Source organism: Tamandua tetradactyla, chromosome 23 (assembly GCF_023851605.1).
Source record: "Tamandua tetradactyla isolate mTamTet1 chromosome 23, mTamTet1.pri, whole genome shotgun sequence".
Taxonomy (NCBI): domain Eukaryota; kingdom Metazoa; phylum Chordata; class Mammalia; order Pilosa; family Myrmecophagidae; genus Tamandua; species Tamandua tetradactyla.
The window spans coordinates 22,526,997-22,551,994 of record NC_135349.1 but is presented as its reverse complement, the minus strand read 5'-3'; the positions used below and the strand labels follow the sequence as shown (position 1 = coordinate 22,551,994).

Sequence of the window (24,998 nt, the reverse complement as noted above, 5' to 3'; positions counted from 1 at the left end):
CCCCTTCCCAGGCCGGAGTCCCGCTCCCCGCTCCCTGACCCCTCCCTGCTCCCTGACCCCGCTCCGCCACCCCTCTCCTGCGCCAAGCCGCCCCACTACCGCGCCCACCATCCCACTTCCCCGTCCAATGCCCCACTCCCGCGCCCACCATTCCACTTCCGCACCCGGCGCCCCACTCCCACACCTAGCTGCCCACTCCCAGGCTTGGAGCCTCACCACCCGCCGGCGCTACTCCCCGTGCCCCGCACCCCGCCGTCCGCCTAGCGCTAAGCCCCGCCGGGTGCTCCCCCACCCGCACCCACTACCTCCCTCCCGGGCGCTCTGCCACGGCGCGCCCGCCCCGGCTCACCTCGTAGACCTGAAAGTGCTAGCCTGCAGCGTCTCGGAGATCTCCAGCTCTCTGCTGCCGGATGGCGCGGGCGGCGGGGGCGGCTGTGCCGCAGAGGACTATCCGGCGTTCAGGCCGTCCAGCCCTTTCCTGATATTGAGTTTCATCATGGTCTCGGCGAAGCCCCCTCCCGAGGGTTCCAGCGGCCCCAGGGTGCGTGCGGGGCCCGCACAGGAAACACCGCGACAGCGGTCCCGCACCCGGCTGCCCGCTCACTTGGCCGCGGGAGGCCCCACCACCCCTGCCGCTCTTGCTCCAGCTCCTGCTCCGTCCGGCCTCCGCTCTCGATCACGGCCGCCCCGACCCACGCAAACGCCCGGAACCCCGGGCCAGGCCGGCCCGCCGCTGACTGGACCGCTGCGGCTCCCTGAGGGTCAGAAACCAGCTCCAACGCCCGCCAAGCCACAACACACGCCAACTACAGTGACCCGCACATGGCGCCACCAGGCGGCAAATGGGTCTGGGCGGAGCAGGCGGCCAGCATGCGCAGGCGCGGTGCGACCCACCAGGCCTCCAGCCGTGCGCAGGCGTATCATGTTCGTACCTGCTGAGCTTGCAGTCGGGTGTGCGCAAGCGCACCAAGAGGACCCCAGTGGCGAGCTTGGACATGCGCATGCGGGTCACGGCCGTTGGTGTCTGTCGTGGCTTGGCGGGCGTTGGCGCTGGTTGATGGCCCTCAGGGAGCCACGGCAGTCCAGTCAGTGGTGGGTCGGCGTGGCCCGGGATTCCGGGCGTTTGCATGGGGCTGGGCAGCCACGACCAACAGCGAAGGCCGATCAGGAGCGGGAGCCCGAGCGGGAGCGGCGGGGCAGTGTGGGGCCTGCCCGCGCCCAGGTGAGCGGGCAGCCGGGCACGGGGCCGCAGTTAGAGTGTTTCCTGTGCGTGTCCCGCTCGCGCCCTGGGGCCGCTGGAACCCTCGGGAGGGGGCTTCACCAAGTCCATGAGGAAATTCAACAGCAGGGAAAGGCTGGACTGCCTGACCGCCAGATCGTCCTCTGCAGCGCAGCCGCCGCCACCGCCTGCGCCACCCGGCAGCCGGGAGCCGGAGATCGTCGAGATGCTGCGGGGGAGCACTTCCAGCTCTGCGAGGTGAGCCAGTGCGGGCGCACAGTGGCAGAGCACCGGGGAGGTGGGTAGCGGGCGCGATTGGGGGTGGGGGAGCAGCTGGTGGGGCGTAGCGCTGGGCGGGCGGCGGGTTGCGGGGCACTGGGAGTAGCACTCATGGGTGGTGAGGCTCCGGGCCTAGGAGTGGGGCGCCGGGTGTGGGAGCGGGGCTCCGGGTGTGGGAGTGGGGTGGTAGGTGCAGAGAGTGGGGCGCCGGGCGCGGAAGTGGGACGGTGGGCGTGGGAGTGGGGCGGCTGGGCGCAGGAGAGGGGCAGCGGAGAGGGGTCAGGGAGCGGGGAGCGGGGCTCCGGCCTGGGAAGGGGCCTGCTGGCCGGGCCGCAGGGTTAGGGTCCTTGTTCACAGGGCTCTGACCCCGCCGGCATGGCCTGGAAGCCTTCCGTGGGAGCGTTTTTGGCTTAATCCACCGACTTTAGTTTCCTTTGGATGTTTGATCGTGGCTTTTCTCCTAAAATGTGCAATGACTGGCTGAAAATATGAAATTGTGTTAGGTTCTGTTAAGAAGTTAGTGCTGTGATTTTTGCCTGTTGAAGAGGTTGGTGCCATGGTGTGCAAAAGCCCCCTGTAGCGGTTGGTTTTAGATGTTTCTCCTTGGGGGCTTGGGCCCCATCTGTCTGGCGGGGTCTTCTGAGTTCCTCCAAGCATCTGTTAAAGAGGAGGGGGTGCTGGCCTCACTTATCGTGGGCCCCTTTGCCTTCTTTTTATTTTTTATAATATTTTTTTACTGTGAATATAACGTTTATACAATGAGGAATATATATATATATATATTTTTTTTTTTGCTGCCAGATCAACTTTATTTTCCTTAACAAAACACATACAAGAGCACAAAATTTACTTCTATATCATCATTATTTTACAAGTATAAATAAATAATGCTCAGAATGCAAGTACAGTCAAGTGCAGGGATAATTCCTATTTGTTAATATGTAAACATAAGCTAATTATATACATCATGTACCTTTGGCCTAGCTGCAAAATAAATGAAATAAAAAAGAAACACTGCATTAGACTGTTCAGTTGCATTCTTAATGAGAATTCGTACCAATGCCTATGTAGTTACAACCTATTTACTGCTTAATGCAAATGCCTAAATAGATACTCTTTCTATGCCATCCTAGCAAAGAGTTAAAATTCTATCAATTTTAATTATGAAGAGTTCAATATCTTAATTGAGTTCCATTCCTTAAGTCAAACACTATTAGAGAACTTATTCCTAGCCAAAGTTCTTCCTATGTCAAAATGGATACTATTTACAGGTCATACATTTGTAAAACAAGAAGTCTATCATGCCTGCTTACTTTTAGAATAAACAAAAAATATCTAAAAGCTGTCTACAATAGTATTGGTTTTTGTCAATTCAAAAAGGATGTTATTTTACTGATATCATTTGCTTTTAATTTTAATACTCATGTAGATACAACTTTGACACCTTGAAATAGCCAGGCAATCTGAACTCAGATTAAAAGCATATCCTTAGAGGGAAAAAACACCACCCAAAAAGCAATAACTGCATTAACAAGACTATAAATATCCAGTTGAAGGCACATGGAAACATTCACTCCTTTATCATCAAAGATTCTTCACTTGGTTCAGGATTTGGAATAAAATCAACACTGGAAACTATCGATTTGGCTTCATTCATTGAGGTTTCCTCATTCTTGGTGTCTTCTTGTTTCTCCTTTGGTTCCTCTGTGACATATGCTTTTTCAATCACTTGGTCTGCCTGCTCTGTAAGTGATATTTTGTCATCTGTCTGCACTGTACTGTTATCAAGAATATTTTGTTCTTCTAAAAATTCTTATTAGGGTTGAGATTGAGCCATTTATACTTCATTCCGGAGATTTCAGAAAGAAAGTGAGGCATCTGGGGTATTGTTCCTCCTTCACTGACTTGGCTTTCTGATGGAAGCACACTTCATGAGGGCAAGGGACCAACTGAACTTGAGCCTTCTGCAGCCTGCCTTTTCTCAAGACTAAATTCTGAAAGTCTTGGGGCCTGAGGTCTAGTTTTTCTTGCAGGATTCAAGAAAAAACAGTAGGCACATCGAGAAGCAATATATTCAAATTCTTCTTTCAAAGCCATGCCATTATGAGAAAAATGTTACTGACATATAAGGGCATACCTGTTCTGTGGACCATCACCAACCAAATGTTCAACAATTCTATCCAAAGCACCCCATTCTCAGGGGAGAATGGGTCTTGCTAAAGGTGAACCTGGAGGATGAAGACCCATTCCAGGCACTGACGTAGCAGGGGATCCAAGATGTCTTGATAACACATTTGACGGTAGGGCTGAAGTAACAGTTCTTTCTGGAGGTCCACCAGGGGCTGAGGTATCCTTTGGTGGTCCAGGAGATTCTGGAACTTGTTGAGGAGGGCCCTGGTTAGAGCTTGGTAGTGTGTTGGAGAAAGGTTTCTTTGAGCTGCAGTTCCCTGACGAATCTCTTGTCCAGGTCTTGCAGTTAGAGCTGCTCCAGCAGATGGCGGCTCAAACTCCTTTGCTTTTTTTGAGTCTGGATCAAACCTTTCAAGAATTAATTTAGCCATCTTATAGGTTTCTTTTTCCATGACTTCTTCAAGTATTTTTTTCTTCTGGGATTTTAAATCCTCCAATGCTTCACTATTTCTTTCTGTTCTCTTGGAAAAGAAGAAAATAAGCACCGTTCTTATACTCCAGATGATCAATGGAAAAGCAAAAAATGGTAGAGTCATGGCAAGTCTTGCTGTAAGTTCATCAGGAAGATACCACAAATATACAATTAAGCATGTAAACAAATAAAGAACTGAGGAATAGAGAATTAATTTTCCAACCCGTAATTTTTGTAGTCTCTGATTTTTTTCCCTAAATTCTTCCAATGCTTGAATTTCCTTATCTATATTTTCCAGAACTTCTACAGTTGAAGATTTTTTCCTCCATCGAGAAAACAATCCACCCATCTTTTATCTGTAGAAACTGGGTACAATGATAACTGGGCACAATTGTCCCAAGTATTCACAACTTGGTTCAAGAAGGCCGATGATGTTCAGCGCTTCTCTCTCAAGTGAGAAGGCACATGGCGAATACAGTCAGGGCTTCTCTCTTGGCTGGAAGGGCACATGGCAGACATGGTGTCATCTGCTAGCTTTCTCTCCTGGCTTCCAGTTTCATGAAGCTCCCCGGGAGGTGTTTTCCTTCTTCATCACCAAAGGTCCCTGGCTGGTGGACTCTGCTTCGTGGTGCTGGAGCATTCTCTGCCGAGAAATATATTTTGAAGTACATTGTAAGAAGTAGTTATCAAACAAAAGTTTGATATGGGTTGCAGTTCCACAATTTTGGGTTTTCTAGCTGCTTCAAGACACTAGTGATGTAATAGAAATACCAATATAGTGGTTTAGCAGTCATGCTTATTTGTTACATTCTAAATTCTCTGTTATAACACCTCCTTGTCCTTTGACTCTTCTCCCAATCTTTAGGGATATTTGGACTCTGCCCATTCTAACTTTTTCATGTTGCAGAGGGGTATTGGCAATATAAGATAGGGGGATGGAATTGGTTGATGTTCTTGGAGAGGCTGGTCCCTCTGCATTTCAGGACTTACTTGGCCTAGGAACCATCTGGAGTTTGTAGGTTTCTAGAAGTGATCTTAGTGTGTAAAGCTTGTGTAGAATCTCTGATAAAGCCGGGGATGTTCTTTAGGGTTGACAGGAATGGTGTTGGTTGGAGTTGGCAGACCGTGGTAATTAGCAGTATCTAGCTGAAGCTTGTGTAAGAGTACCCTCCAGAGCAGCCTCTTGACTACTTGAACTCCCTTAGCCACTGATACCTTATTTTATTACATTTCTTTTTCCCCTTTTGATCCAGAAGGCATTGTGGATCCCCTGGTGCCTGGGCTAGACTCATCTCTTGGAGTCATGTCCCATTTTCCCAGGGAGACTTTCACTGCTGGATGTCATGTCCTATGAAGAGGGAAAGGTAATGATTTTACTTGTTATGTTGGGCTTAGAGAGAGGGAGGCCACATCTGAGCAACAAAAGAGGTTTTCTTGGGGGTGACTCTTAGGCCTAATTTTAAGTAGGCTTGACCTATCCTTTGTGGGGGTAAGTTTCATTTGAGCAAACCCCCAAACTAGTGGCTCAGCCTATAGCTTTGGTTGTCCAGACTGCTTGTGAGAATATCAGGAATTCAACTTGGGGAAGTTGAATTTTCCCCCATTCTCACCATTCCCTGAAGTGGACTTTCCAAATACTTTTTTATTCACTGTTCAAATGACTCTGGGAGTTATTGGGGCATCACTCTGGACAAACCAACAAAATCTCCTGTCCTTCTCAAGGTTCCATGTACTTATGGTGTTCAATTAAGCTCCCTACATAAGTTATATTAGGAAATGCAATAGTGGAAGTATAAATTTTGTACCAAATAAACATTTTTTTGCTTTAGTCTCATAATTTGAAATTTTAAAATATTAATTACCATCTATTTTCAGCACCCTGCATTAATGACATTCCTTTGTTCTTCCTCATGCAGAAACATTTAAAAAATTTTTATATGTAGTCACTATCATTATACATTCTAGACATTCCTAGATTATACCACCTTAATCTTTATTGTCTATCTTTCTTTCTCATTTCATTTGTGCCCCCAGCTCTCTGCCCTCTATTATTCCCACATTCAGCTTCATTCAGTGTTTTAACATAATTATATTACACTTAGGTAGTATTGTACTGTCCGTTTCTGAGTTTTTACATTCAGTCCTGTTGCACAATCTGTGTCCCTTTAGCTCCAATGGTCTCCTAATGGTCTCTGTTACAAACAAAATTCTCCAAGTTTATTCAGTAATGTCAGTTCATATCAGTGAGACCATACAATATTTGTCTTTTTGTTTCTGGCTAATCTCACTCAGCATAATATCCTTAAGGTCCATCCATGTTGTTACATACTTCATAACTTTATTGTGTCTTACAGCTCCATAATGTCCCATTGTATGTATATACCACAGTTTAGCCACTTGCCAGTTAATGACATTTTAGCTGTGTTTCCATCTCTTGAAAATTGTAAATAATGCTGCTGTAAATATTGGTGTGCAAATGTCTGTATGTGTCCTTGCCCTCATGTCCTCTGAGTAGATACCTAGCAATGGTATTGCTGGGTCATATGGCGATTATCCTCTCCAGCACTTGTCATTTTCTATTTTATTGATAATGGCCATTCTGGTGGATGTGAGATGATATCTCACTGTGGTTTTGATTTGCATTTCTCTAACAGCCATGGACGTTGAGCATGTCTTCATGTGCCTTTTGGCCATTTGTCTTTCTTCTTCTGAGAAGTGTCTGATCACATCTTTTGCCCATTTTGTAATTGAGTTGGCTGTCTTTTTGTTGTTGAGTTGAACAATCTCTTTATAAATTCTGAATACTAGACCTTTATCTGATATGTTGTTTTCAAATATTGTCTCCCGTTGGGCAGGCTGTCTTTTTACTTTCTTGATGAAGTTCTTTGATGCACAAAAGTGTTTACTTTTGAGGAGTTCCCATTTCTTTCTTTCTTCCTTCAATGCTCTTGCTTTGGGTGTAAGGTCTAGAAACCCGGCTCCAGTATAAGATTTATAAGATATTTCCATACATTTTCTTCTAACAGTTTTATGGTCTTAGATCTAATGTTTAGGTCTTCGATCCATTTTGAGTTAACTTTTCTACAGGGTGTGAAATTTGGGTCCTCTTTCATTCTTTTGCATATGGATATCCAGTTCTCTAGGCACCATTTATTGAAGAGACTGTTCTGTCCCAGGTGAGTTGGCTTGACTGCCTTATCAAAGATCAATTGTCCATAAGTAAGAGGGTCTATATCTCAATACTCTATTCAGTTCCATTGGTCAATGTATCTATCTTTATGCCAGTACCATGCTGTTTTGATCACTGTAGCTTCATAATATGCCTTAAAGTCAGGTAGCGTGAGACATCCAACTTCATTTTTTTCTCAGGATACTTTTAGCTATTTGGTACACGCTGCCTTTCTTGATAAATTTGGTTATTGGTTTTTCTGTTTCTGAAAAGTAAGTTTTGGGGATTTTAATTGGTATTGCATTGAATCTGTAAATCAATTTAGGTTGAATTGACATCTTAACTATACTTAGTCTTCCAATCCATGAACATGGTATGCCCTTCCATCTATTTAGGTATTCTGTGATTTCTTTTAACAATTTCTTACAGTTTTCTTTGTATAGGCCTTATGTCTCTTTAGTTAAATTTATTCCTAAATATTTTATTCTTTTGGCTGCTGTTGTAAATGGAATTCTTTTCTTGATTTCCACCTTAGATTGTTCATTACTAGTGTATAGAAATACTACAGATTTTTGAGTGTTAATCTTGTAACCTGCCACTTCACTGTACTCATTTATTAGTTCCAGTAGTTTTGCTGTGGATTTTTCTGGGTTTTCAACATAGAGTATCATATCATCTGCAGACAGTGAAAATTTTACTTCTTCCTTTCCAATTTTGATGCCTTGTGTTTCTTACTTTTGTCTAATTGCTCTGGCTAGAACTTCCAACACAGTGTTGAATAACAGTGGTGACAGTGGACATCCTTGTCTTGTTCCTAACCTTAGGGGGAAAGTTTTCAGTTTTTCCCCGTTGGGGATGTTGTTAGCTGTGGGTATTTCATATATTCCCTTTATCATTTTGAGAAAGTTCCCTTCTATTCCTATCCTTTGAAGTGTTTTCAGCAGAAAAGGATGTTGAATTTTGTCAAATGCATTTTCTGCATCAATCCAGATGATCATGTGGTTTTTCTGCTTTGGTTTGTTGATATGGTTTTCTTATGTTGAACCCTCCTTGCATACCTGGGATGAATCCTACTTGGTCATGTTGTATAATTCTTCTAATGTGTTGCTGGATTCGATTTGCTAAAATTTTGGTGAGGATTTTTGCATCTATATTCATTAGAGAGATTGGTCTGCAGTTTTCTTTTTTTGTAATATCTTTGGTGTGAGGGTGATGTTGGCTTCGTAGAAAGATTCTGGAATGTTTGGTAAAATTCAAATGTGAAGCCATCTGGTCGTGGACTTTTCTTTTTGGGGAGCTTCTTAATGACTGATTCAATTTCTTTACTTGTGATTGTTTTGTTGGGGTTGTCTATCTCTTCTCGAGTCAGTGTTGGTTGTTCATGCCTTTCTAGAAAGTTGTCCATTTCATCTACATTGTTGTATTTATTAGCATAAAGTTGTTTGTAATATCCTGTCATTACTTCCTTTATTTCTGTGGGGTCAGTGGTTATGTCTCCTCTTCCATTTCTGATCTTATTTATTTGTATCCTCTCTCTTCTTTTTGTCAGTCTTGCTAAGGGTCCATCAATCTTATTGATTTTCTCATAGAACCAGTTTCTGGTTTTGTTGATTTTCTCAATTGTTTTCACATTCTCAATTTCTTTTATTTCTCTCTGATCTTCGTTATTTCATTCCTTTTGCTTGCTTTGGGGTTAGTTTGCTGTTCTTTCTCTACTTCTTCCAAGTGGACAATTAGTTCCTCGATTTTTGCCCTTTCTTCTTTTTTGATATAAGCATTTAGGGCAATAAATTTCCCTCTTAGCACTGCCTTTGCTGCATCCCATAAGTTTTGATATGTTGTGTTTTCATTTTCATTTGCCTCGAGATACTCACTGATTTCTCCTATAATTTCTTCCTTGACCCACTGGTTGTTTAAGAGTGTGTTGTTGAGCCTCCACGTATTTGTGAATTTTCTGACACTGTGCCTGTTACTGATTTCCAACTTCATTCCTTTATGATCTGAGAAAGTGTTTTGTATGATTTCAATCTTTTAAAATTTATTGAGACTTGCTTTGTGACCCAGCATATGGTCTATCTTTGAGAATGATCCATGAGCACTTGAGAAAAAGGTGTATCCTGCTGTTGTGGGGTATAATGTTTTATAAATGTCTGTTAAGTCTTGCTCATTTATTGTATTGTTCAAACTCACTGTTTTTTTATTAATCCTCTGTCTAGATGTTCTCTCCATTGATCAGAGTGGTGAATTGAAGTCTTCAACTATTATGGTAGATGGGTCTATTTCTCTTTTCATTGTTTGCCTCATGTGTTTTGGTGCATTCTGGCTCGGTGCATAAATATTTATGATTGTTATGTCTTCTTGCTGAATTGTTCCTTTTATTTATACATAGTCTCCTTCTTTGACTCTTTTAACTGTTTTGCATTTGAAGTCTAATTGGTTGGATATTAGAATAGCTGCTGCTGCTCTTTTCTGATTGTTATTTGCATAAAATATCTTTTCCCAACCTTTCACTTTCAACCTGTGTTTATCCTTGGGTCTCAGATGTGTTTTCTGTAGATAGCATATAGATAGGTCCAGTTTTTTAATCCATTCTGCCAGTCTATGTGTTTTCATTGGGGAGTTTAATTCATTGATCTTTAGTGTTATTACTGTATGGGTAGTCCTTTCTTCTACCATTTTGCCTTTTGAATTTTATATGTTCTACCTAATTTTCCTTCTTTTTACCTTTACTCATGGTCCTCCTTTCTCCACACCTCACCTCTCTCTTCTGTCTTTTCGTATCTGTCTCTGCTGCTCCCTTTAGCATTTCTTGCAGAGCTGGTCTCTTGGTCACAAATTCTCTCTGTGATATTTTGCCTGAAAATATTTTAATTTCTCCCTCATTTTTGAAGGACAATTTTGCTGGATATAGAATTCTTGGTTGGCAGTTTTTCTCTTTTAGTAATTTAAATATATCATCCCACTGTCTTCTTGCCGCCATGGTTTCTGCTGAGAAATTTATGCATGGTCTTATTGGGCTTCCCTTGTATGTGATGGATTGCTTTTCTCTTGCTCCTTTCAAGATTCTCTCTTTCTCTTTGACCTCTGACATTCTGAATAGTAAGCATCTTGGAGTATGTCTGTTTGGATCTATTCTCTTTGGGGTATGCTGCACTTCTTGGATCTGTAATTTTAAGTCTTTCATAAGAGTTGGGAAATTTTCAGTGATCGTTTCCTCCATTAGTTTTTCTCCTCCTTTCCCCTTCTCTTCTCCTTCTGGGACACACAAAACACATATATTCATGCACTTCATATTGTCATTCAGTTCTGAGTCCTTTCTCATATTTTTCCATTTTTTCCCTATATTTTCTTTTGCTTGTTGGATTTCAGATGTTCTGTCCCCCAGTTCACTAATCCTATGTTCTGCCTCTCAAAATCTACCATTGTAGTTTTCCATTATTTTTTTCATCTCTTCTACTGTGCCTTTCATTCCCATAAGTTCTGTGGTATGTTTTTTCAGAACTTCAATTTCTTCATTCCTTGCCTTTTTTATATCCTCCATCAATTCATTGATTTGATTTTTGATGAGGTTTTTGATGTCTGTTCATATATTCTGAATTAATTGTTTCAACTCCTATATCTCATTTGAATTGTTGGTTTGTTCCTTTGACTGGGCCATATGTTCAGTTTTCCTGGTGTGATTTGTTATTTTTTCCTGGTGTCTAGGCATTTAATTACCTTAATTAGTTTATTCTGGAGATTGTTTTCAGTTCTTTTACCCTGGGTTTTCTTGCTGGGTGAATTTGTTGTCTGTCTGTTCTTTGACATTCAGTTCAGCTTTTAGTGGACTTCTAGCTTAGGCTTTGTTTAACAGAGGAGACTTTTTCAGTTCTTCTTTTCTTGTTTCTTGCCCTGCCTTTATGCTGTGTCTTACCTCCCTGTCCCACCCTCCACCCCACCCCCTGCCCCTGCAACTTGTTCTCTAATTTCTGTCTCCCTGAGCTTGATTTTCTCTGATGCTTTGTTTGTAGTTACCAGGGCTTAACGTTAAGGTCCTTAAGCATTAATAGTCTTGTTTATTTTGACACCAACTTCAGCAGTAAATGCAAACTGTGTTGCTATACCCCTCCAGCCCCCCCATCTTTATGTAGTTCTTGTCTCATGTTACGTGTGGATTGGGTCCCAAACCACTGAATTATCATTGTATTCTATTCACCTGCCTTTTAGATCCTGAGGGAGATAAAAAGTGCAGTTGCAAGCCAAAATTACAATAGTCCTATCATTACAGGTATCCACATTGTTGCCCCACCAGAGATCTCTGCTTCTTCAGACAGCTTCTAGCTCTTGTCTGTTGTCCTTTCCTTTCAGCCTGTAGAGCCCTGTTGAGCATATGGGGTGGCTTGGGCCCTATGCACCACAGAAAAACATGTTCTCCAATGCAGTCTGCTCGTGCAGTGTGTGCCCATTGTCAGTAGGAGCTTCTGATGAGGCTGCCTCGATGAAGGTGTGGCCCAGCTGGCTCAGGATGGGTCCTGCGCATTGAGCAGAGGCCTCATGGGGAAGGTCACAGGGAGAGAAGGCAGGAGGGTGCTTGTAGATGCTAGAGTCCATGGGACACTGAAGAGAAGGGGCCAGCCAGGGGAGGCCACCAGGCACACTGTCCAGGGAAGAACGAGGCTGGGGACAGAGAGTCCCAGAAAGGGAGGAGCCTAGGGAGGAAGGGGCCCAGGGTGGGAGGAGACTGGAGAGGAAGGAGCCTGGGTAGGAGGGAGCCCGGGGAGGAGGGAGCCCGGGGAGGAGGGAGCCCGGGGAGGGAGGAGCCTGGGAATGGTGGCATCCGGGGAATGGAGGCTCCTGGGGATGGAGGAGACCTGGGAGGGAGAAGCTTGGGAATGGAGGCACCTGGGGATGGAGGAGTCCCAGGAAGGAGGAGCCTGGGCAGGGAGGAGCCTGGGACAGAGGATTCCAGGGCCAGAATTGTCTTGAGGACATGTGATTCAGAGGTTCCCAGTGTGTAAGCCAAATGGTGTTCATTTGGGCAGGTAGGAAACTAAAAGAGCATTTCTTGTAGGGCTAACCTAGTGGGGACAAACTTCTTCAGCTTTTCTTTATTTGGGAATGTCTTAATCTCACTCTCACATTTTTCAAAAATTTTAATGCAATTTTATGATATATATTCACATGCCATGTGATCATCCAAAGTGCACGGTGCTCAGAGTATCATCATGTAACTGCATTCATCCTCACAGTCGACCATTTTGTGTAAAGGATAACATAGAAGGAAAAAGCAATCAACTTCAACGCATACTACAACAATTTGTGGTAGAACAAATTTCAGATTTTAGTATGGGCTGCAAGTCATAATTTTGTTTTTTACTGCCATCTGCTCCAAGACACTAGAGACTAAAAGAAATATCAGTATGATTACTCAGGAGTCATTCTCGTTTGTTGAACCTGACTTTCTCCAAATAACTCCACCTTCTCTTTGGATCTTCCTCCCACTCTTTAGGGGTATTTGAGCTATGCCCATTGAAACGTTTTCATGGTGGAAGGGGTTGTGGATAATACAGGGTACAGGGATGAACTAGTTGATGCTTTAGAGGGGCTGGCTCCTCTGCAGTTCAGGACTTATCTGGCCTAGGGACCCATCTGGAGGTTGTAGGTTTCTGAAAGTAATCCTAGTGCATGGAACCTTTTAGAATCTCATTTAAACCCCTAGGTATCCTTTATGTCACCATCATTTTTGAAAGATGGTTTTATGACGTAAAGAATTCTTGCTTGCTAATTTTTTGCTTTCTGCCCTTTAAATGTATCATTCCACTGCCTCCTTGCCTCCATGACTTCCAATGAGAAATCAGTACAATCTTTTGAGGCTCCCTTGTATGCGATGTGTTGCTTCTCTCTTGTGGCTTTCACAGTTCTGACTTTGTGTCTGACATGTCACAGTGTAATTTTAATATGTCATGCCATGGATCTGTTTGGGTTTATCCTGTTTGGAATTCATTGCGTATTTTGCATATACATATTCATGTCTTTTGTTAAATTTGCAAATTTTTCAGCCTTTATTTCTTTGAATATAATCTCTGTTCCTTAAGTTTGTACCCATCTACTGTTATGGCAGAGCTTTCCTTGATTGCCTGTAGGGAACCCCCCCCAAAAAAGGAAAAACAGGTAACACATTCCCCAGCCTTTGCAGGTTGACCTGTGAGTGCTGTCCTTCAGGGCTTATCCACATGCTGAGTTTAGAATATAGCTCCAGGTCAAGTTCCTCCCTGGTCCTTTCTGCACATGAGTCTCAGGCTTGCATGCACACATGGCCCTAGGAAGTCCCCTGTTTATAGGGACACAAATGCCCCCTTTGTCATAGGAAACAGTTCCCAACAGTCCTGGACCCTGCTGTCTGTGTCCTACAGCAGCAGTCCCCTGCCCCAAACAGCACTTGACTGCTTTCCTGCAGCGTCCTGTAAGAGAGTTGGGTGAGCAAGTTCTGGGACAGATGGCCAGCCCCATAGACCACCATCAGATAGACGTACATTCTCCCAGAGTGTGTGCTGTGGTCTCTCTGCTCCTGTGGAGCCAGGACCAGGGGAGAGGGGTTGAGGGGTTGGCCAGGCCACCACCAGGGCCCCTGGTTTGAAGTAGACTTCTCGATTCAGTGCTCATCCTGTGACCACAGTCTTTTAGCTGTTTTCTGGAGAAAGGTCTTTCTGCACTTCTTGCTAGTTGCTCAAAGCTTCTGTTGGGGAAACAGAGCCCTGAAGCGTCTCAGTTCCTGATTTTTAAAAATGATTTCTTTACCTATTTACTCATTTATGTTTTTATTCAAAGACTATATATTAATTAGAGTTACAACTGCAGAGTTTCACTTCAGCTCCTTCTCTGAATTTGTTGACCTTTTTTTGTGCACTGCAAGAAACTTTCCACCTCTGCTTGAAGTCAAGTGCAGTGTAGATCAAGATCAGCAGTCCTTTCTTTCATTCACGCTAATTGTTTGCAGAAACAACTTATTTCACTATTTTTAATTGTGTTCTTTGTTTTAAACAGGTTAAGTCAGAAACCTGAGAATCTGTGATATTACCTTACTTACAAATTAACAATTGAATTAGTTTGCCACAATTTTACACGTGTGCACATGTACGCACATCTGCATGCAGATCTACACACAAACACGCACACGAGAACTCTGAGTTAGACACAGGTTGTTACTCAAAGCAGGTGCAGCAGCCAGAGCAGTGCCCCAGCGTAGGGTGATAAGCCCCAGATGGTGCCTGCATGTTCAGGGGGACCCCTCACTGTAGAGGAACCCCAAATTGAGGAACTCTGATTTTAAGTAGATGATCTAGTGACCTCAGGAGAGGGAGAACCTTACTTTCATTTTAGAATATTAGCAAATTCTGGGGAGAAGCAGGACGGTCTTTATCTTCACTGCTCGTCTCTCTGTGGATGTTGTGGAATGTCTGCTCTAGAAACATTTTTAAATTGCTGTAAATGCCTTTACTTGGGGGACCCCTGCTGTGCATAAACGTGCAGTCTTCCTGGAGTTTGTCTTCAACATTTGGGTCTCCCTCCAGCAATCCCCCCCTTTTCTTGTCTTAAAGCAGAACAAAATCCCTTTCCACCACTTGTCTTCTTCAGCTACCATTCTTTGTCTTAGTCCCCTACACTCCTGTTCTCCCATCACTCTCTCTTCCCTGCTCCCCCTCTGTCTCTCTCTCTTTCTTTCAAATTTTTATTAGAGAAGTTGAGGTTTTACAGACCAATCATGCATATAATACAGTGTTCCTCAACACCAACCACCCTATGACCAACCCCTTGTATTGATGTGAAACATTTATTGCCATTGATGATAGTATTTATTTTGTAATTGTGCTCATTTTTTAAATACTTTAATTACCTTTGTTATAACTGATAAAAAATTACCAAAATAGTACTATTAACTATCTTCCATAGTTGATATTAGGTGTATTTTTCCAGTATTACCACCCTATTATTAACACCTTGTTTTAGTGTCATATATATGTTATAGTTCACGAATCAAACAGCATTCTTGTACTCTTAACTGGCTTCTTGCACTAGACAGTAAGTCCTCAAGGTTCATCCATGTTGTTCTGTGCATCAGGACTTCATTCCCTCTTATGGTTGGGTAGTATTCCATCACATGCATGTACCATATTTTATTTATCCAGTCATCAGTTGATGGGCACTTGGGTTGCTTCTATCTTTTGGCAGTTGTGAATAATGTCACTGTGAACATTGGTGTGAAAATATCAGTTTGAGTCTCTGTTTTCAGTTCTTCTGATTGCTGTATATACCAATATTGATGTATATACTTGGTATATACCAAAAAGTGGGATTGCCAGATCATATTATCATTCTATATTTAGCTTCTGAGCAACTGCCCAACTGTCTTCTACAGCCGTAGCACCATTTTACATTCCCATCAACAATAAATGAATTTTCCTATTTCTCTACATTCTCCCCAACACTTAAGTCCTCTTATTTTTCATGGTAGCCATTTTAGTGGGTGTGAAATGATACCTAATTATGGCTTCATTTGCATTTCCCTAATAGCTAGTGTCATGTGCTTTTTTGACATTTGTATTTATCCTCTTTGGAGAAATGTCTATTTGAGCATTTTGTCCATTTTTTAATTAGGCTGTTTGTTTTTTAATGTTGAGTTGTAGGATTTCTTTATATATTCTGGATACTAAACTCTTATTGGATATGTGGTTCCCAAATATTTTCTCCCATTGGGTAGGACCTCTCTGTAGTATGAATGTTTTGATATGATTTCACCTTCACTATGTTTAAGAAAAAAAATGGAGCCTCAGGTTTTGGATTAGCACTGACGTTGGATGAGTTACTTCATTGCCTTGTGTGCTGGCTCCCCACCTACAGACTCTTTTCTCTCCGAGGGCTGTGGTCTTCATCTTACATGTGAAAATGAATGGAGGTAATTGTTGCACACCTTTGTGTGCCAGCCTGTCACGGCTGCTCAGGGGCTTGCTAGGGCCCTGGACGTGTAGCTCCCTAGATCCCCGGAAGGTGTTTGTTCTCAGTAGCTGTGCACTTCCCTTTCTGTAGCATGAATTTAAGTGGAAGGTAGCACTAACTGGTGAGTGTCCTCCCTGGCCTGCAGCCAGGCCCACAAAACCTTTCTCCACCCCAGGAGTCAATGCCTTGGAGGGCCGGGCTGGAGGCAGGCCCTTGGCCACAGCACAGCCCCTCCAGAGCGGTCACCTGTAAGATGGACCTTCCTCATCTTACCAAACCCCAGGGGGCACATGATAAAGTTAATATGCATAAAATAAGTGCATGTAAAGTACTTAGGACAGGGTATAGCAGGAAGAACTCTCATTGGTGGGGGTCTTGTTTTTACAAGTATTGGTTTCCTTTAAGTAGTGATTTTGTAACTTGCAATACCACATTAACTGAGCCAGAGAATTGACCTAAGCAGTGTCTGCAGTGAACTGATTGAACAAGGAGCCTCCTTAGAGCCAGGAATACTGACTGTTAGGTCAAATCTACTCGCACTCTGGGTAGTTCAGAGTGTGGCACTACACCAGCTCAGGGCAGGGAGCTGTCAGGGAATGTGGCAGTGCACCCCAGACTGCACATTGTGGTGTCCACCATCTCTACCAGCTCCACCAGCTCCCAGCCATGCATTCTGACACTTGGTGGGTGTGGGAGCTGTTGAGGAGTGCAGCAGTGCACTCCAGCCTGCATGGTGTAGCATCCACCAGCTCCACCAGCCCCCAGCCCTGCGTTCTTACACTTGGTGGGTGTGGGAGCTGTTAGGGAACACGGAAATGCACCCCAAACTGCATGTTGTGGCGTCCCATTAGTTCCACCAGCTTCCAGCCTTGCGTTCTGACACTTGGTGGGTGTGGGAGCTGTTAGGGGGAACATTAGTGCACCACAAAGAAGTTTTATGCTCACAGGAAGGTAAAATAGGCTAAAACCAACCAGCAAACTGAAACAGAAGCAGTCCTAGGCCTACCTTGATGGTGAGGGAAAACGTGCCCTAAGTGTCCTTCTTGATTGGCATGTGGCTGCTGTCAGGGAGTCCCTGCCAGGAATTCCCCAGGCCACCTGCAGGCATCCCGAGTTCCTCCCAGTTCCACTTACACACCAATCTTTTTCATCACCGTGAGTTAGCATAGCCAGGATTCTCAACATTTAAAGTTTTGAATAACAGTTTTTAAATAATAATACTTGAAGCATTTTAAGACTGGGAAATAAATTATTTGTGTAGGCATCCTTAATTTAGGACCTAATAGTATTATGTAATGATTATCTCTCTTAATTGTATAGCTCTTTATTGGTTATAAAACACTTTTACATAGATGTTATTTATTCCCAGGGATCAAGAAAAATTCTGCCCCTTCCCCCCACCAGGAGTATGTTAAACACTGAAATAGCTAAGCCTTATTGAAATAAATTTATTTCTAAAGATATGTATTTTTTCTTGATTCTAACAACCCAGTTTGTAGTTTATATGTTGCTGCTTCATTTGATGATTTAGAGAATAAAATAAGCATGAGTGCATTCTAAAGTAGTGGTTATGAAGTATAATATATGGCATTCATTAATGATCAGAATTTCATTCTAACATAATTATCAGTGGAGCACTAATGTCTAAAATGACCTTAAGGAAAAAGCTGTTTGAAAAATTGAGTAATATATCCAGAAACCAGTCCGGTAGTGGGAAACTTGGTGTTGAAAAGGTGCTGCAGGAAGTGCCTGCTGCCCTAGCCTCTGATGTTCTCAGTAACATAAATAAATTAATGTAGAAACAAATATTCGGTTAGCCCATTATACTCTAGGTTTGTGAGTAACATAGACTTAGGCTATTACTGAAATGTTATGCTTTGCATATAAGGCTTATAATCTGCTCAGTGTTTATATACAGGAACTGGACACAGACTTGGTTAGCCAATGTAAAAGGACTTGGCCAAATATCATTTCCCCAAAGCTTCTAAATTATTCACTGAACATATTAAAAAAAATCAGTCATAATATTGGAACAAATTAGAGCTAACATCAGAGTTTCTGTGTAGTTGCATCATCTTGGTTAAATGCTTTTGTCTGAAAGCCGGCTAAGGAACTGTGCACAGGCATCGATGGGAGGGGAGCCTTGGTGGGCAGCCCCTTCCCCCAATCCCTGCCCCCCACCCCAGTACCCAGACCTCCTAGGGTTCCTCTACCCTTGACCTTATCGTCATCCACAAAGGAAATTACCAGCAGCCTAGAGGTTCCAGGTTGAGAACTAGGTATGCAGACAGAATTACAAAAGAAAAAATTATTCTCTGAATGTCCACAGGAATGGTAGTTATGATTTGATGCCCCTGAGAAAGTGTAAAAGATGGATAACTTCCTGGCATGAAATTGTGAGCAGTAACTAAGAAATTCTGACCTGAGCAAAGGAAGGGATGCTTGAGGAGTCTGGTGTAGCTGCATACCAGCTTCTCAGGCGTCCAGAGATCACTTGGATCTCTGCCAGGAGCAGAGTGAGCTAGGGCCCAAAGGAAAGAATAAGGACCAGAGAATGAATGAATGCAGACACCTTCTTTTCTTCTGTTAGGGCAAGTTAAGAAGTTCCCCTAACTGTACTTCCATGACGTGGTAATTTGTTACTGCAGAGATATAAAGCAGGTGCAGCTGTTAGCACCTGGGGATGGGGTGCTGCTATTCCTGAACTCCAGATACAGGGGACAGCTGGAACTTGGCAGTGGGCGGTGGCTGGGAGGATCCAGGTGGGGCAGGCACTGTGGGAGTCCGGAATCTGGACCTCTGTTTATATTTTTGAGGACTTTTACCTCTGAATATAACTTTTTTTTTGTTACTGTCAATTTTGGTATTGGATATGCTTCCTTCATACAATAAATTGAGTAACCTTTATGTCCCCTTCCTCCCCTCCCTTCCTTCCTTCACCTCTTTTTTGTTGTTTCCAAAACAGAAGGAGAAATTAATAATTATCTGTTTCCTGAATTTTTGAGATTATTCTTAAACTTTTTAAGACTAGTTCTTTTTTTGTATACAATTCTTAAATATATTCAGTTCCATCCATGCTTATTAATCCTTTAGCTTTTCGAGCTTCTTGAATTAGTTTTGTGATCCAAAATATCATCCATTTAATTGACATTAGAGGCTTGTATTTCTTTCTTTTTCTTTCCAAATTCTCTTTACATTTAGTGAGAATGAAGTGATTAAATTAAAGTAGAATAAGCTTGATGGACAATCAAGTCTGTGTTCGTTTGCGTCAGTTCACAAGGGCCCCTCAGAGCAGGGGCTCTTTTGCAGAAATTCAGGTTCTTGTGTTATCCCTCACTGTGTATATGCTCAGTAAAAGAAAGGCCTGGTGGGGAATTTGAAGGAGTGATCGAGGTAACTTCAAATGAGGGAACTTGTGGCTATGTTCTGAAAATCGCACTTCCACTCTCACAGGTGAAAAACACAGCACTTTTTCCACAGGGCTCCCGTGTCCTGGGGTGTGTCCCTGGGGTGGTGGCAGGTCTCCACTGGCAGCTGGCAGGTGTCCTCTGGCAGGTCTCCATGCCCTCGCTGTGCTGCTCCCGGATGTGCCTCTGCTTCCCTGTTGATACTTTCTGGATGGAGATGCTCTCTTCAGGGAGAAATAAATTCATCTCTCCATTGTATTCTTGAGTATTTAATATTTAATTTTATATCAACAATGCTTAATTGCTTTATACTTATTATACTTACTATATCGCACTTATTGTTATGCTTATATTTATTTTTGTATTCACTCCTCATTTTATTTTATTTTAGTGAGTCTCATTTTTATTAATATGATTTGTCTAGTTATCTCTTTAAAGAAGCAGTTCATAGATTTATCTTATTTATTAATGTCAGTTTTACCTCTGTTTCTTTTTAAATAGTTTCTTGAGTTAAAATTTAATTTGCTTAGAAATAAAAAAAATTAGGGCAATGGGGTGAATTTGATGACAGACATAGTGAAAAAGGACAGAGGGTGTATTCTTTCTAAACAGTACATATATACATGTATAGGTATTTTTTCCCCTTTGGACCTCTACTAGTACTCTGATTATCAGCCCACCACAGTCTGAGATATATCCTAGTATTATATCAAGCTACACAGAATTACAGGGCCTCATTTCGATTCTGGACTGCAGGAGTTTGGAGTGATTAAATGAGCTTCCCAGACAGGTTGATTCAGATTATGTGTCATTGACAATTTAGGTTCTAGACATTATAAACTCTGTCTTTAGTCTCATATATTAGCTGAAGGTCTCGAGTACATACACATCTTTTACCTTGTATTCTGATTTACCTTAGACCCAGCCAGATTGGCTTTGTTTTTAACTCTCGTTGAGTACTGATCTCTTTTTCTGTTGCTTTAACTGTTTATTGCATATGGCTGTGCTGACCTTCAGGGGTGTCAGGCTGGGGCTTTTGTATGCTGTTGTGCTATACACTTAAGGTGGGTGCACCGTGTCTAGAGACGAGCAGTAGGGGACAGAGAGATCCACGGGGACCTGTCCCCCCTTCTCAGGACCCATCCCACCTTCTTGAGAGCCCAGTGCCTCTGCTTCCCCTGAGGTTCAGACACCTGCAGGCAGGTCCAGCTGCTCTCCCAGAAGACCCTGCCCATCAGCTCGTCCTTACTAAGGGCTTCTCCTGCAGCTGTCGGCACTGATGACAGCACTCAGGCTCCAGGCTAGCTCCACAATTTCCTTGAAACCACTGAGATTCTCAATCATCATAATCATATTTATTTGCTAAGCCAGTTAGCATATATCTGATAGCTGCTTTAAGGTCCTTGTCTGGTAATTGCAACATCTGAGTTGTCTCAGGATCGTCTTTTGACAGTCTTTTATTTGGACTGTAGGTCACATTTTCCTGTCAATGTATAGATTTGTTTCTTTTCTTTTTCTTTATTTATTAAGATAAATTGTAGGCTTTTAGAAAAATAACGCATAAAATACAGAGTTTCCATATATCACCATTTTCATAACACCTTGCATTGGTGTCGTATATTTGTTACAATTGATGAGAGAAGACTTTTGTAATTTTACATTAGGGTTCATTGTTTTTTATGCACTACAGTCCTTTCTTTTTATTTTCTAAATTTTTATTCTAGGAACCTAAAATTTCTCCTTCGAGCCACATTCAAATATATGTTTCATTGATGTTAATGACATTCACAAAGTTTTGCTACTGTCACCACTATTCATTTCCAAAAATTCTCAGTCACCCCAAACAGAAACTCTGTAGCAATTAAGCATTATGTCCCCCTTCCTCATCCCCACCCTGGTCCCTGGTAACCTGTAGTGTATTTTCTGACTCTAGGAATTTGCTTATTCTAATGATTTCATTTTAGTGATATCATACACTATTTGTCCTTTTGTGCCTGGCTCATTTCACTCAGCCTAATGTCCTCAGGGTTCATTCATGTTGTGGCCTGCATCAGGACTTTATTCCTTCTTACAGCTGAACAATATTCCATCGTAAGTGTAGATCACATTTTGTTCATTCATTCGTCAGTGACGGACACTATTCCAGTCATTTGTCCATTCTTTAACTGGGTTGTATGTCTTTTTGTTGTTGAATTTTAGAATTTCTTTTTTTCTAATACAAGACCATGAAGATGCTTCCTTATATTTTCTTCAAGAAGGTCTAGCTCTTATTTTAAGGTATTTGATCCATTTTTAGTTGATTTTTGCATATATGTGAGGTAGGGGTCCTCCTTTTCTTTTTTTGCATATGGACATCCAGTTTTCCCAATGCCATTTGTTGAAGTCCAGTTGAGTGGACCTGGCATCCTTGTCAAAAATCCATTGACCGTAGATGTAAGGATGATTTCCAAGCTCACAGTTTGAGACCATTGGTTTCTGTGTCTGTCCTTGTGTCAGTACCATGCTGTTTGATTGTTGTGACTTTGTATTAATTTTAAGATCAGGAAATGTGAGTCCTCCAACTTTGTTCTTCTTTTCCAACATGGCTTAGGCCATTCAGAGCCCTTTACCCTTCCATATTAATTTGATGATTGGCTTTTCCATTTCTTCAAATAAGGCAGTTGTAATTTTGATTGGAATTGTGTTGAATCTGTAAATGGCTTTGGGTAGAATTGGCATCTTAACAATATATTTAGTCTTTTAAACTGTGAACATGAAATGTCCTTCCATTTATTTAGGTCTTCATTGATTTCCAAGTTTTTTGTGTATAAGTCCTTTACATCCTTGGTTAGATTTATTACTAGATATTTGATTATTTTTGTTGCTATTATGAATAAGGTTTTTTTCTTCCAGTTTTCATTACTGGAAATTCATTCGTAAAATTAGTATGAAAACACTACTAATTTTGGGGTGTTGACTGTGTACCCTTCCACTTTGCTGAATTCGCTACTTAGTTCTTGTAGCTTTGTTTTCGCTAGTGAGTATGATGTTCATTGTGGGTTTTCATATATGCCCTTTATCATGTTCGGGACATTTCTTTCTATTCCTATTTTTCTAAGTGTTTTTATCAAGAAAGGATGCTGTATTTTGTCAGATGCATTTTGTGCGTCAGTTGAGGTGATCATTTGATTTTTCCACTTTGTATTACTAAATGGTATATTATGCTAATTGATTTTCTTATGTAAAACCACCCTTGCATACCTGGGATAAACCCCACCTGATCGCAGTGTATAATTCTTTTCATGTGCTGTTGGATTCAATTTGCAGGTAATTTGTTGTGAATTTTTGCATATATTTATAAGGATATGGAATTGTAATTTTCTTTTCTTTTGATACGTTTATCAGGCTTTAGCTTTGGTGTGAGGGTGATGTTGGTTTCATAGAATGACTTAGTGTTTTTGGAAGCATTTGAGTAGTATTAATGATATTTTTCCTGAATATTTGTTTAAATTCAACTGTGAAACCATCTAGTCCTGGGTTTCTTTGTTGGGAGGTTTTTGATTACTGATTGTGGTGGCTTGGAGCTGTATCTAACCCAGAAAATCATATTCTTGAAAATTTGAATCTGTTAATCTATGAACTCATTGTAAGTAGGTCCTTTTTATGAGATTATTTCAGTTCGAGTGTGGCCCACTTTGATCAGTATGAGTCTTAATTCTCTTGCTAGAGTCCTTTATAAGCAGAATGAAATTCAGGTGAAGAAAGAGAAAGCCCGAGGAAGCAGGCAGCTGAAGGTCACCGGAACCTGGAATAGAAGAGAGAGGCCATCTTGTGTGCTGCCAGGTGACACAGGGCCCAGGATCAAGGGCCACCAACTTCCAGCCCCGAGCACCAGTCTTTGGGAAGAAAGCATCACTGTGATGATGCCTTGATTTGGACTTTCTTTTAGCCTCAAATCCAAGAATTAATAAATCCCTGTTGTTGACCTCAACCCACTGCATGGTGCTTGCTTGGCCAGCCAAGAAAGTAAAGGCACACTCGCTTTCCTACTAGTTATTGATTTTCTGAGACCTTGTGCTTCTCCTCAAATCAGCGAGGAAAGTTTGTAGGTGTCTAGGGATTTGTCTTCTTCATCTAAGTTATCTAATTTCTAGGTGTATAGTTGTCCACAGTAGTCCTTTTTATTTCTGTGGGGTTGGTAGTAATGTTCCCCTTTTCTTTTCTGATTTCAGTAATTTGTCTCTGCCTTTTTCTTTGTCAGTCTAGCTAAAGGTTTGTCAATTTCATTGCCCTCCTCAAAGAACCAGTGTTTGGTTTTGTTAATTCTCTGTTTTTATATTCTCTGTTTCTTTATCTCTGCTCTCATCTTTTTTTTTCTTTCTTTCTCCTTACTTTGGGTTTAGTTATTTTTTTTCTTTATTATCCAGTTTTGAGGTAGGTCTCTGATTTGGGATTCTTCTTCCTTTTTTTAATGTAAGTAAAACTATAAATTGTCCTCTCGGCACTGCCTTTGCCATGTCCCGTAGTTTTGTTATGTTGTATTTTCATTTTCATTTACCTCCAGATATTTCCTCATTTTTCTGTGCTTTCTTCTTAGACCCATTGGTGTTTAACAATATGTTTTTTAATTTTCACATATTTGTGAATTTTCCATTTCTCCCTGTTACTGGTTTCTAGCTTCATTCCACTGTGGTCGGAGCAGATAACTGTATGTGATTTTTGAATTTTCTAATTTTCTGAGACTTGTGACTTGCCATGTTGTCTCTCCTGGAGCGCGCCTTTGCACAGCAGAGAAGATTGTGTTCTGCTGTTGCTGGGGATGTGCCCGTCTCCCAGCTCTCCCAGCTGGTGGCCCCGGCCTGGGCATCGCCCTTCTTGAGGATGCTCCTATTCTCTGTGTCCTATGCTCCTCTGTCTTAAGTTGAGGTCTGTGAGCACCTGATGGACTGAGCGGGCTGCTTGGTCACAGCCCTGGACCGACAGCCAGAACCCTGCACATGGCTCGGCCTGCCGAGGGCCTGTGGGATGAGGGCATAGTCTGGTTCCACTGAGAGAGTAGTTCCCGTCACTCAGGTTGGTAATGCATCCACTTCAGTCAGCGTGGTGCAGAGTTTAGGTCCTCACAGCACTGTGACTTTCTTTTGATTTATGAACATGATATACTTCACCATTTATTTATGGCTTCGTTAGTATATTTCAAGAAGATTTTAAATTTTTCTTCTTTTAGTTTTTTTTTATTACTATGTACTTTTTTTTAAAAGACAGACCTAAAAATTGTTTCTTTGTAGAATTCATTTTCTAAGTATTGCTGGCAAATATACAGTTGGTTCTTTCTTATAATGATTCTTTATCTGGCTACCTTGATAAAAT

The 24,998-nt window shown here is 42.1% G+C and overlaps 1 protein-coding gene, 1 long non-coding RNA gene and 1 pseudogene across 6 annotated transcripts in view; 1 reads left to right on the top strand and 2 right to left on the bottom strand.

Moving 5' to 3' along the window:
- LOC143667190 (uncharacterized) overlaps positions 1-1,219 on the bottom strand; it is a 150,504-nt gene extending 149,285 nt beyond the window's left edge. For all 5 annotated transcript variants that reach the window (XR_013167940.1, XR_013167941.1, XR_013167943.1 and 2 more), the window contains exon 1: positions 350-1,219. This is a non-coding gene — a long non-coding RNA (uncharacterized LOC143667190). The remainder of the gene's footprint in view (positions 1-349) is intronic.
- Positions 1,220-2,958: 1,739 nt separating this feature from the next.
- LOC143666553 (endoplasmic reticulum junction formation protein lunapark-like) lies at positions 2,959-4,491 on the bottom strand (annotated as a pseudogene).
- An 882-nt stretch (positions 4,492-5,373) lies between these two features.
- LOC143667189 (uncharacterized) overlaps positions 5,374-24,998 on the top strand; it is a 289,857-nt gene continuing 270,232 nt past the window's right edge. Inside the window, exon 1 of the mRNA XM_077141130.1 lies at positions 5,374-5,464. The gene's annotated coding sequence lies outside the window, so the exon portion shown is untranslated. The remainder of the gene's footprint in view (positions 5,465-24,998) is intronic.